Source organism: Oryctolagus cuniculus, chromosome 10, assembly GCF_051225735.1.
Source record: "Oryctolagus cuniculus isolate XC-2025 breed Fujian yellow rabbit chromosome 10, ASM5122573v1, whole genome shotgun sequence".
Lineage (NCBI taxonomy): Eukaryota > Metazoa > Chordata > Mammalia > Lagomorpha > Leporidae > Oryctolagus > Oryctolagus cuniculus.
The window spans coordinates 48,260,070-48,273,820 of NC_142876.1; the positions used below are offsets into that span (position 1 = coordinate 48,260,070).

The 13,751-nt window shown below is 37.1% G+C and overlaps 1 pseudogene; it reads right to left on the reverse strand.

The window, feature by feature from the left end:
• Positions 1-10,345: 10,345 nt before the first annotated feature.
• Positions 10,346-13,751, reverse strand: part of LOC100346110 (cytochrome b-c1 complex subunit 2, mitochondrial pseudogene) — a 198,278-nt pseudogene continuing 194,872 nt past the window's right edge.

The following is a 13,751-nucleotide window of genomic DNA, read 5'->3' on the forward strand; positions in this document are numbered from 1 at the left end:
CATCCATATCGGAGTGCCTGGGTTCAACTCTTGGCTCTTTTCTGATTCCATCATCCTACTAATGCACATTCTGGTAAACAACAAGTGATGGTTCAAGTAGTTCAGTCATGTGAGAAACCTGGATTGAGTTCTTTGTGATAGTTTCACCCTAGCCCAGTCCTGTGTGTTGTTGACATTTGGGGAGGGAACCAGTGAATGGAAAAAATCTCTCTGTGTAAATAATATAAAATAGTATAATAAAATGGAATTTTGAGAGAGTAAATAGAACGTTGTCCTATTTATGAGATAAGAACAGTGTAAAATAGCAGTTAGTTCCTCTCTGCAGAAAATAAAGAGATGTATTTGTATTCAGAGAATGTAACTGACAGGTTCTGTGCCATAAACTATAACTCGTAATACAGCCCATGAGAAACATCAATTTATGTTGCATATGAATTTAGTGACAATCCATATAAAAATAATCATTGACGGATGTTGGTAATATTATTACGTATATATATTCAAATGAAGAAACTGAGACACAGAGAAATAATATAACTTGGCAAAATCACACAGTAAATGGAAAAATAAGCTCTCTATCTGATGTAGAGTCTATGGTGGGTTTCAGATATTTTTATGAAAAAATATTACAGCCAATTTATAATATATGACTTACCTATCAGAAATATCATAAATACTCTTAAAATCTATTTTTTACAAATTTGCCTGTCGTATCACTATTTTGACTGAAAAGTTTGTAGTACAACTTAATATTTAATATATCTCCAATCTAACAGTTTAAGAAAACTAGCAAGCACACAATAACAAATGTTATAGGGAGTAGCTCTTTCTTCTAAATCATTATTTCTTTGAAAATCAGTAGAAGAGAGCTGAGTTTAAGAAAGGCATTTTACCAAATTAAACTCAGAACTGTAGTCATGTTGATAAAAATGCTTTCTTCTCTACATACATTCCACTGAGCATTTCAAATTTTGATTATCTTCTAATCTGCAAGATTTATCTTCTAATCTATGGCATAATCACTTGATGCAGAGTGTTACCCATTGTGATTTGCCTCTGATTTATGTTATACTTTGCTTCTGTGTGTTTTTTTTTTTTACTCTGAGTCATGTTTTCTCATCATTTAAAATGCAATACATTCTTAAAGTTTTTTTTTTCATTTCAGCATCTGCATATTAAGCATTTCTATGGAAATTTATTTATTTCACTTATTATACTTATTCTGCTTTAAATTCTATTTCTTTGCAATAGCATTAGGTTGCCAGTTTTCATTCTCATGTTGTATATACACTGTCCTTCAAAAATAGCTCAATAGACAACCTATACCCATGGCTCTGTGAATTATCCTAGCAATTAGTTGAGAAAGAAAACAAAATAAAAAATTTACAGCTGGTTTAAAGATGGGTTTTCATGCTGTGCTCACCTCATCTGGAATTTGATGTAGTTACATTAAAAAGTACAACTCAGAAAAGTCCCTAAAGGACAATGATAAGGAGAAATCTTCCTAGTGGGCAGTCGCAAAATACTTTTGTTTTTCACTCTGATGGGCATAGATGGAAAAAGTTCCCACATTACTGTGTAAAAAATGACCAATAATTCAGTCAGATGTTCAGGAACTTCAAAGGAACAGAATTAGAAGCTTGGTTGGTGATTAGAAACTCTGGACAATCGAAGAATTAGATAACGTGGAGTAAGTATGAGAGCACGTACATATTTACACATCACACAAATGCTCGCAATCTATACTCACCACAAAGGAGGCTAGAAATAATCAAGAAGACAAAAGGACACTTTTCTTGACTATCATCTCACCTTCTTTGCTTTAGAAAGTTTGCTCAACATACCCAAGTTAAAGGACGCAAGTATGTCATGAATGGAGTTTTCACCCGCATCCCCCAATAAGAAGTTCCATCTCTGCTCTCACTTGAATAGGTCTCCTCCAAATTTTAGGTGTCCTGGAAGTGATAGTATTGAAATGATGATGATGCAATGAGGGTTACTCTCTTGCTTATGGTTTAAGCCCTCTAAAATGAAATCTCTCAGATTATTTTAGCTACCCATTTGGTCTTCTGCTATGTGACGATGTAGCAAGAAATTTTTCAGCTGACCAAATGCACCTGCATCTTTGACCTCCCATCCTTAGAACTGTGAAAAATGCCTTTCCACCGTTTATGAATTATTCTGTTTGAGGTATTTCATTGTAGCAGCACAAATGAATTAAGATATTCTCTACATTGATGTGACCACACCTCTATGTGCACTTAATCTCCTAAGACCAGAGACAGCAAGTCACTCAAGACAGATTGTGAATGTTGGATCACATTATCATAGACAGCTAATTTTTCCTCTTTGGAAAAGACGCTCATTTCTGAATGTCTTCCTGCTGGTGATGATAATGCTAATCACTATTTATGGACTCATGGCATGTATTCATTGTTACACTATCATAAAGAGGACTGCTTCTGTTCAAGAAAATTAGTTTTCATGAAAATAACTGTGTTGGTGGCCCACATCCTTGAAATTAACTGCCTTAGAGACATAGTCTATCATCTTGAAAGAGTTGGCTCTCAAAAAATGTTGGAAGTTACTATCAGATACTAAGTTAAAGTTCTAGCTGAGAGACAAGAGAGACAACACTCTAGCTTTGGAGTACTGTTCTATGTAGACTATTAAAAGAAAAGTACATTATCTTCCTTATCCATCATTCGTGCACTCCAAAATAATTATTGTGGGTTTACAATGTGTGTGATACAGGCTGGGAGCTGGAAGCCCAATCTAGGGTGATGAAATTGCAACTATGCTAATTGTCATATTTCCCTTAATTTACTTCTCTCTCTGAGAAACATTTTGTGTTCTCCAGAGCTTTTAAATAGAGGCAGCATTCACACTTCAAGCGCTGTATACCTTCCTTAATCCAGATGCCACTGCTGTGCCCTGCTGTGATGTGAATACAGAGCTCCATGTTGTGTATTGTCTTTTTTTTTCTGCCAAATTCAGCATTTGCAGGACACTCCATTACCTACAACACAGGACATAGTTTATGTGAGGAAAATTCATTCTTTATTGTTCTGAAACCTAGGAGAGAAAGGGGTGCGGCCAGAGTCCGAGCTGGGGTTGGAGAGGAGAGATGGCTTAGCTGATAGAACCAACTCCCATCAGTGAAGGAATCAAACAGTGCTGGCAAGAAGACTTTTCAGAGTACTGCTCCCAGCAGGCCTCTGATACCCACTTTGATCTCCCTTGTAGTGCTGGCCACACTTGGAAATCCTGGAAGTTGTGGTTTTCTTCTATACATCTATTGAGAACACATGTCATTAATAATTCAAAGTCCTTGAAGTATTTACCAATGGGATTTCAAAGCAGATTTAGCAAAACAGGAAATAACACAAATCACAAAATGTTCCGAGCTCACTTACTGCTCAGCCTCCTCCTGGGCCAGCACTCCCTGAATTTCTGAGCTCCACAGGCAGTGTCACTGTCTTCCCTCAATTTCTCCCATTGTCACCAATAGATCATAAGCTCCAGGAGGCCAGGGACTTTACTGACCACTGAATCCTCAGATTCCAAAACAACACCTTGGTTATCTCAAGTACCACTGAGTGGATAGATGGATAGACTTGCCAAGTGGAGGAAAAAATATGTGTGCTGTCTGATCCTGGAACACAGGAGATTTGACTGGATCAATTCTGGGTGCCCTAGATAGTTATGTTTTGCATATAACTGAAATTATTTTATGACCGCTGTGCCTCTTGAGATCAGGGAAGATTGCCACAAACCCTCATTTAAAACTTGTGGAAAGCGTGATGCTCATTTTAAGATTACATAAATTAATTCCTGGGGCCACCTCTTGCTCTTCGCTCCATGTTTTTCTGCATCCCATAAGTTGTGCATGGATAATCTCAGAATGTTTTCTCCAGGAAGCATCTACTCAGCCCCCAGAGTTCAGTTTTGCCAAATGTTTAAAGGAAGCCAATCACACAAAATACTAATGGGTGGTCTGAGAAATCAATAAATCACAACTCTGAAATGTGATATTAAACATCCTGATTCTCCAAATCCTTCAATTCTGCCTTGTGGCTTAGTTCTTCTCCTTCTCTGTGTATTTCCCATTTTACGAACCTTCCCTGCCTTTTCAGGGTCAAAGAAATGAGTTCCATTTTCTGATGCGGAAGAATTAGGAAATTTCTTCCTCTGCCTCCACACTTAGCTTCAGCTGTCCACAATCCCACAAATTGTTCCAAAGTCTGAGTCATCCCCTCTTTATCACTATGGTAGGTAGATACGTAAAAACACCCACCCTCCCCCAAGATTCTTGCCCTCTGCTTGTTCAACTGAACAATGATTTAGGTCTTCTTGGAAAGAGGTTTGCAGATGGATTTAATGGCCCACACTGGCCAATCAAAGTGATTCTCAACCACTCAGGTGGACCCTTTGATATTTGTGTATTCTCTAGCAAGTAGCTGGAGAGGCATTCAGTTCCTGGCACAGAGGAGATTGGATACACTTTTGCTGGCTTGAAGATGGAGACACCATGTGAGGAAGAATGCAAATGGCTTGAACTGATAAAGGACCCCAGCTCTCAGCAGGCAAGCATACGAGGGCATCAGTCCCACAGTCCAGGGAACAAAATTTGCTCATCAATTGGAATGAGCTTGGAAGCTGACCCTTCAAAGTAGCTGCATATGACTCCAGCCCAATCAGTACCTTGATTTTAGCCATGTACAGGGTGGCCTGGAGAACCCAAGCTGGACCACACCACATGCAGGACTGACATAGCTATGAGCAATACCTTTATGTTGTCCTCAGCTGCTGAATCTATGAAAATGTGCTACAGTGTGATAGAAAAGTAGTATAATCACCTTCATTTTCATCATCACATGCTAGGCCCTGTGCTAAGCACTTTATGTGATTACCTTATCTAATCCTAGCTCCCAACACTGTTTGAATGGTACAAATACCCTTGAAACAGTGACTTCACTTTGATTTTCTTTCTTTCCTTACCAAAATATATATGATTAGGAAATAAGAGGAGGGTATATAGGAAAAATAACCATTGCATTTCATAAAGTATGTGGGTACATAGATTGCACACTCCAATATTTTTGAAAATTAAAATGTCTATATTATATTAACAGTAAAATAAAAATTGAAATAATATATGCTACTTCAAGCTGCAATTATAAGAAGCAATTTGTCATAGCTCTCTTTCTCTCTTGTGTAATGAACAGGTGTTGTCCAGTGTGATGATAAGAGGACACTGCTTCAGCCAACCAGAGAAGGACATACATAATGAGCCTCTATTGTTTTAAGAATTGAGACACTGAGATTTATGGCATTTTACCAAAGAATTAGAGAGATCATCTTGAAAGTTTCAAATACATTGTAGCAATAAGTTGATACTGTCAAAAACAGAAAGAGAGCATACATATGCAGCTTCATTTAATATACATAAATGAACATGTAAATAGATGCGTATACACACACAGAGACATACAAGAATGCTTCAAAAATTCATGGAAAATTGAATTAAGGAATAAATTTACTTGGATATAAAAATTTGAATTCCATGCATTTTCTCATGAACTTTTTAAGATGCTCCATATGGGCATGGGTGCATGTGCATGTGTGTGTGTGTGTGTGTGTGTGCGCACACATGTACATGGTCCCCTACATGCTGCATTTAATGATCAACACTATAGTAGGCAACAAGTAAACAAGTTTTCAGTGACTGGAAGGATGGTGGCCCTTTTAATGTAGCAGTGAATCATTCGTGAAATATTGCCTGTGGTAATTTTGGAACTGATTCATGTAGATAATGAGTTTATTCTCGAAGGACAGAAGTCATAAAACAAAATAGTAGCAGTGAGTGTTGGTTGCTCTTGGTAGACTATGACAAAGCAGCTTAAGGAAGAGATAAAATCAGAAAAGGAATCATATACAAACAAGGCTGAATTGGACTAGAGAGAGTTCAGAAACTCATGAACTTGCAGTTCTGGAATTTTTTTTTTTCAATTGAAATGCTGAAAGATAAATCTAGGAAAGTCTTGAACAAAAGAGGCAAATGGAAAATACATCACAGTGAGGATATAATCTAGACTACGTGATGCTTGTACTGTTAAAAGCTCAATGTGAATTATTGTGTCCTAGGCTAAAGGTCCAACTAAGGAGATGCCACTAATTAAATCCATTAATTGTACAGAATGTTTTAAGAAGCAAACGTGTAGTGCTCCCAAAGCTTGAAATTATCTGAAATTAAACATATAAAGGGAAAAAACTAAATAGCATGCACAGAGAAAGAGAGAAGAGAAAGAGAGAGAGAGAGAGAGAGAGAGAGAGAGAGAGAGATGCATAGATAAATTAGCAACACAAACACATTTAACTAGAAAAGAACTAGGGCTTTGATCACTGGGGCATTGAACTAACTGTCATAAAACATGAGACCAATTACATTTGTTAAAGCATCTATTGCCCCAAACTTCCCAACATGTAAGAGAAAAATCACACTTGAGGCTTAACACAATCTATAGGCAGATGAATTATTCCAAGAAGCAAGCCAAATGCGAACCCAACACCCAAAGACGACATGTAGAAGCGTACAATATTCATGTTGAAATTTAATCATCACCACAATGGTATTGGGAGGTGGATCTTGAAAGGGTGATTGTGTCAAGGGGGCTTCACCCTCATGAATGCATTAGTACCATTATTGCAAGAATGAGTTAGCTATCATATGCTCATCTTTATTAGGACATGAGCTCTCTCTCATGTGTGTGTTCTTGCTCCTGCCCTTTCTGTAATGCTTCATTACTTGCTCATAGCATGAAAGACCTTGGCAGATGTTGGAATTATACTCTTTGTATGCTTAGGTATCTTTCCAACCAACACAACAGAGAGCAATAAATTTTTCTGCTTATAAATTACTCAGTGTGTGATCTTCTGTTATAGCAACAGAAAATAGAGTGCAGCACAGAGACTGCAGAACCCCACCTCCACCCACAGCACTTACCACAGGAATGCACATACCCTGGTTCTCCATGGTAGGAGTGTGGGGTAAAGTAATGTGTATTTTTTGCTTATAGTACTGAGAATCCCAAAGACAATCAGATATAAATCTAAACAGCCAGATTTCTGTTTGGGGAAAATAATCCACACTGCCCAAAACGCTGGATTTTGAGCTCGATGCTAAAAATTAATGATTATTCGGGGTAGGCTTATTTGAGAGAGAGTATATATTATATGAGGAAGGGAAACCAAGTAAATGTGTGTTATCAGTCACTTTGGCTCTGTTCACCACTTATAACTAGTTTATCTTTTACTTACTCTGTAGCATTATATTTTCCCAAAGCCTTAGAAATAATGTGCAGCCATGTGACTTGCTTTGGTCACTGAGATGTGAGCTTAATTTACACATTCGATAATCATTTGGTTTAGTTATATTTTCTTTTGTTTTGATACTGCATATGTTAATAAAACATGAAATGGCTGTTCTGCTAGTCTGAGTATAGAAATGAGAATAGCATGGAATAGTGTCTCAAACTACTCCATAGTGGATATTTAAAATTAGAGGAAAATGAGTATTTGTTGTTTGAAAATATTTATACTTGGGACTCTATTTTCTAAATCTTGTAATTACCTAGCAGAAATGAAGATAATTCTGTACTTCTGATGCTTGATAAGCCATTCATCACATATTAGACCCTCAACACTCCAGTTCCATGATGGTTCACAGTGAAATAACCCAAAGCTTCTCCCAGGGACACAGCCATAGTTCCCTTAAAATTAAGTTAAAATTGGCCACTAGTAATTTGGGGCTCCACACAATATTGAACCAACAAACAACAGGAAGGCTTCAATGTGCTGGTCCAATAGCTTAATCGTAAAGGCAATGAGAACTTGATTCTTCTATACACTAGAGGCAGAGTTCTGTGCCTTTAGTTTAAGGTGCCAGGTGAGTTTCTTATTACTTCCATGTTCCATAGCAGTTAGATAAATTGTGAGATACCTAAAAAATAAAGACCACCACTAAAGATTCAGATTTTTCGCAATGGAGATTTTGTTCCCTTCATCGGATCAATAACTGGCTGTGGGTGCTGCCTGAAGGCAAAGAGGGCATGAAAAGTGTAGTAACATTACAAATCTTATAAATATCAATGATATACTAGTTTCTAGTTATGTAAATAAAAAGTACAGCAGGTGTGCCTTTCAGCACTCTTGCTTTTTGGCATTTATTTCTGCATGATAATTCCTCCTCCTCAAGCTATGAGATATTCAAGGATCTGGATAAGAGAGGGATTAACATCATCCCGAGATGGTCACCATGACTGATGCACCATTATTCACTCCTTTTTGGTGGAAATATTAAAATATTTTCATTTGCATGAGCAATAATTACATTATTCTAATCAAACCAGGTCATTCCTGGTGTTATTGTAAGAAAGTTTAAAAGTTGATAGTCACATGCATAACACTACTCAGTAGTTAAAGATAAGGAATGTGCTGGTGATTTGTTTTTAGTTCAAAATTCCAAATTTCCCTCTTTGCCCTCTCTCTACTCCTAGAGACAAGACAACCATAATATTTCTTCTTGAGTTTCTGGTCAGAGGTAAAGAAGCTGTTCCAAAAGAATAAGCAGCTTCAGTCTCAGTCATGAGTGAAGTGAGGGTGCTATGGGAAGAATGCAGGTGATTCTGGAGAATGTAGCATTCATAATAACAGTCCCCGTCCTGCTGGGTCAGCGGGGGCTTTACCCAGGTCCCTCAGTGCAAGTTCAGGTTATGCTTTGTAATTTTCACTGATAGTCATGTTCCTGGAGCGATGAAACGCACATCTGATATTCTCCAAGACCTATAGGTGTTTGTTGGTTACTGCAGAGACTGTAGCACCAATGCTCAAAGTCCTAGTGTCTCAGGACACAGAAAGGCCATACTCTGCCTGTCTATAGATTATTTAAGGTTCATACTGGGGACTGTGACCTGGCAACCCGGAGTCCTGAGCCACAAGAACAATAAAGAACTTCCTCGGATCCCACCTTAGCTTGTATATTGTCAGCTGCCCAGTACTGAATCCCACGAAAAAAGAGTAGAATTTTCCTGGATTGTGCACAGCAAACAAATATGGCTCTGGGGCTTGTGCACAGCAACTCCATAGTTGTGAGAGGCAGAGGGGCCTACTTTCTGCCATGTGAAACACACTGTTTCCAGGGACTCCTGGCAGCAATGGGGTTGCCTGCTAGCCCAGGAGGCAGAACAGAAACTAACAGTTACCATGTTGTAGTAAGTAGCTCCTGAGGGGAGGAGGAGGATGTGATGATATGGGTTCTTTTTATTTTTTTTTTTAAATAAAGCAACCTTTAAGGTGCCAGTCAGTTTTCCAGACTGGATTATAGCCCTTAAGGACGGTGGAATGCTCCTAGAGTTAGGGCCGCCAGTTTGCTTGCCTATGTTTCCCTGGCAACCTGGGGTTCTTCCAGCCAGAATCCCAGGTAGGAACTGCAGTATGTTTTTTTCCTCTCTCTTTGCTGGCTTTCCCAGAGTCTCTGTGCTGCCACTTCTTTATTCCAGTGCTTCCACAGTCAGGCAGCTTGAGTCCTCGCTGCTCTGCTTCACATCCAGTTTCCTGAGAAGGCAGAAGACGGCCTAAGTACTAGGGTCCCACCACTCCCATGGAATACTCAGAGTTCCAGTGTCTTCACTCAGGTTATTCCAACCCTGGCCACTGTGGCTGTTTGGAGAGTGAACCAGAGGAGGGAAGAGCGATCTTTTATGCTCTCTCTCTGTTACCCTACCTTTCAAATAAGTAAATCTTTAAAAATGAGCCTATATTTCTATTTATAGTTTATTTTTTAGGAAATTATTATAAAGCCTCCCTCATGTCCTTTTATCTCAGAGAAGCAATATTTTTGAAATATTTTGCTTATTAAAATATAATCCATGTTTCACTATAATATGTATTTGTAACTACAAATGGTAACAAACATTTTATATATTATTAAAGAAGTTCAAATGTACGTATGCATACAAGTAGAAGTACTTATATATATATATACACACTTGTACTTGTGTAATTATATATGTATAACTGAAGACTTTTTCCCAATTGTTGAACAGTGCCTCCTTTTGGTAAGAAAAATAGGCTGGATGTGGTTATCTATCTATCTATCTATCTATCTATCTATATTTTAACATTAATTTGGATGTTTTAATGACTTTAAGTCAGCTGGGAATAATTACCAGCATACATGCGGACAAAAAGAAAAGATGCTTTGTTAGAGACTTTTAACTTTGATGTGCTTTCTGTCATGGGCTGAGAAAATGTTCAGCTTTGTCCTGTAATACATACTTCCATATTATAACTTATCAACAAAAAGTGAAGGACTCAAATTTCCACTTGCTGCCATTGAATTCCAGCCAGAAAGAAACTTCTCTGCAGCATTTATAATATCAGCATCTGCCACCCAATCAATTTTCTGAATGACTCTGAACCATGGCACCTAAGAACCAGCATTCAGAGCCTGGGATCCAACTTCATCTGGGAAGCCCTCCGAAGACTCCACTGACATTAAGTATCCAGCTTTCAGCTCGTTCTTGGCAGCTTGCACATCTGCAATGGAGAGGTTTTCTTAAGCAACTATTTTTACATGGTTGTAGGAATCCTTGATAATATCTCCAGCAGCTGCTTCCCAGAAGATCCTGAAGACTCCAGAATGGAAGTAACTGGCATTAAAAGTAGAAACATCAAATGGCTGTTGAGTGCCCTTGTCAACAGCCTGGTATACAAGGCTGTTGGCATTGCTGCCCCCTCTTGACTTGGGGTCTGGCATGGAGGACATGCTGAAGGACACTAAATGCATTTGCTTCTGCACTTCCCATGGAAGCACTTTCTGCTACAACAGCAGCAAGGATGAGCATGTCTCCAGCTTATTCTCAAATTTCACCTCCATGGTATTTGGTCTTTGCACCAGCCAAACTAAGCCCACTCCTCATATTGAGAAATTGTTCAGCAACTTGCTTGAGGACAGGATGACTCACATCAAGTCTAATCAAAGCCAATCTTGCATTTGTGAAGTGGTTCTGAACATAGTGATGTAACTCCTCTGCTGTCACATTTCCAATCCTATCGTCAGGACAATACAAGGAATTAGCCAAGGTATTCTGGTAGGCTGCAGCACACAGATTCTCAATGGCATTAGACAGAGGACTCAGAAAAGCCACAGCTTTGCCAATCTGTAGATGAGACTGGAGTGCAGGTACTTCCCCACAACTGAGTTCTGGTTTATGGTGGCACTGAACAGGAACTCTATTAGAATATCAACATGGCCCCACAGGCATTGCATGGTGTATGGCCATATTTTCCCTTACTGCAATCACACTTCTTGTACCTCCAACCGCTTCAATTCCATGCGTTATCTTGAAAGATGAAACTTCTTTAGGAGTCAAATTGGATGGCAGCAAATGAGAGGTCCCTAAGTTGTTGGAGTCCTCGTATCTACTACCTGTTTTGATGAACAAACCAATTCTGGATGCAGGAGCATAGTTTTCCAGAGAAGCAATCAGAAAGCCATTTGGCAATTTGGTGAACTCAAGGGCCCAAGGTTGCAGGGTTCCTCCTGTGAGGAAAGCTGAGACTTTGACTGTGGGAGCAGCTTTGAGAGAATAAAATCTCAAAAAGGACCCAGCTCTGGTTAGGAGCTTTATGGCTCTTGATGTCTTTAACCCACAGTCACTTCTATATATATATATATATATATTTTTAACTTTATAGAAAATTTCATTCATTTACTATTTGTATAATGTGGCAAATAAATGTATTTTGTCCTTAGATATGTAGACATTTATAGTTACAAATATGTTTTAGAATTATGGTATATCTAAATCAGTGCTGATTCCCAGTTTTGAAAAGAAAATAAAACATGAAAAAAGTGTGCTAATTTTCTTTCATGGAATAAAAATTTTTATAAGTTATACATCAGTCGATTTGAACTCCAGAAGTTTCCAAGATATCTCAAAAAACTCCCTCTGAGGTCTGGGAGAAGGTGCTTAGAAAAAGACAGATATTTGGTTTTAATACACATTTCAAACTCAGTTACATTTTATATTTTGTATATCATTTTTACAAACATAACATTTGAATTGTCACAGATGAAAATGAAAGTTGGAAGAATTAGGAAAGAGACACAAACACATAAAGAGAGAGACACAGATAAATGATGTATGTTGAATTAATTTATAAATGTAGCAATTTAATTTTCATCAAGCAAATGATTGCAGGGTTAATATTAATGTGATGTGCATGTGTAAGATGTGAATTAATAAACTTGATAATGTAGAAATATTTTAATACATTTCCAATTTAAGTGATTATAATTGTACAGAACTGGTCATTGATACTATAATTTAGAAGCTGATTTAAGCTTTTTAAAAAAGAAAAAAATACACAAAATAATGTTAATACAAACAAATTGTTTAGAAGTTGTGCACAGCAATTGACAAAACAGAAAAACTATGGAGAAGGGTACACGTTACACTGATGTTCCTAAATAAAATGGTTTTAAACATTCATTCATCTGTAGATCTGTTGTAGGTTGTGCTCATGTCTTTTATTTACTGAATTAGGCCCCAATTAATAATTCTGTTTATTTTACAAAAATATTAATATTAACCAATAACACCATCTTGTATATTAGATTTGAATCTGGTAATAAGTGAAGTATGCAACCAGATTTTCAATTTGGTCCCTCAAACAAGTACCATACCATTTTAAGCCACATTTCATTATAGATTAAAATGGCAGTATAATTAAAAAACAAAAGTATTATCACGGGACTTAGAATCCTTGACTCCAAATGATACAAAAAGATCATAATGCCCATTCATGACAGATAATAAAGTGCTTATCCTTCTAAATTACATGGGGCGATGAGACCCACAAGAAAGTTATTCAGTAAAAGCAATCTGATTAACACACAAAAGCTACCTTTGTTTTAGATACTTTTACTGGTTGCAGATGAAATTCACTGAATGGGAGTGGCTCATAAAATTTCACTCACTATGAAAAACTAATTAATTTTTATGTCTGTTTGGATTTCATTTAAGGGTTTTCTCATATCCTTAAAAACCCAAGAAGTTATCTTATAAAACAACTGCCAAATAGCTAATGTCATAAATTTTATTTTAAATTACAACTATGAAAATATCAGAAAATTATATAAACTATGTATAGCATCTTTTTTGCTAGCAAATGTGAATATAAAACTACCCACACATACCTCCTTCTTCTATTCACCAGTGAAATAACTACCTTTTCTTAAGGTAATATAACCTACCAATTATTCCTGACAAATCGCTTATTCAGAACACCTGAACACCTGTGGAAGGCATTCAGTAACAAATCATTATTCAAAGGTTATGATTTTTAAAAATCTACATAAGTACACCTTTCTCTTTAAAAAGTGCTCTTTAATTGCAAGGCTTCTTTTCCCCCTTAAAGTTCCAAAATACTTTTGTGGCAAATGACTCTCAATTTTTCCCTCCAAATAAATGCTATGTACTTGGCCAATATTATAACCACTTTTTGACTGAAGTAGCCATATTTAAATGGTAATGAAGAACAAGTAATACATCTTAGTAAACTTACTTTTCTTAGAAATTCCACACTTTTCTTATGTAAGCTTCCTAGCATAAAATTAATGTGCCTCTTACATTCATAAAATTTGAAAATAATGGTTTAGGTATAGATTATTTTAGAGGAATAAA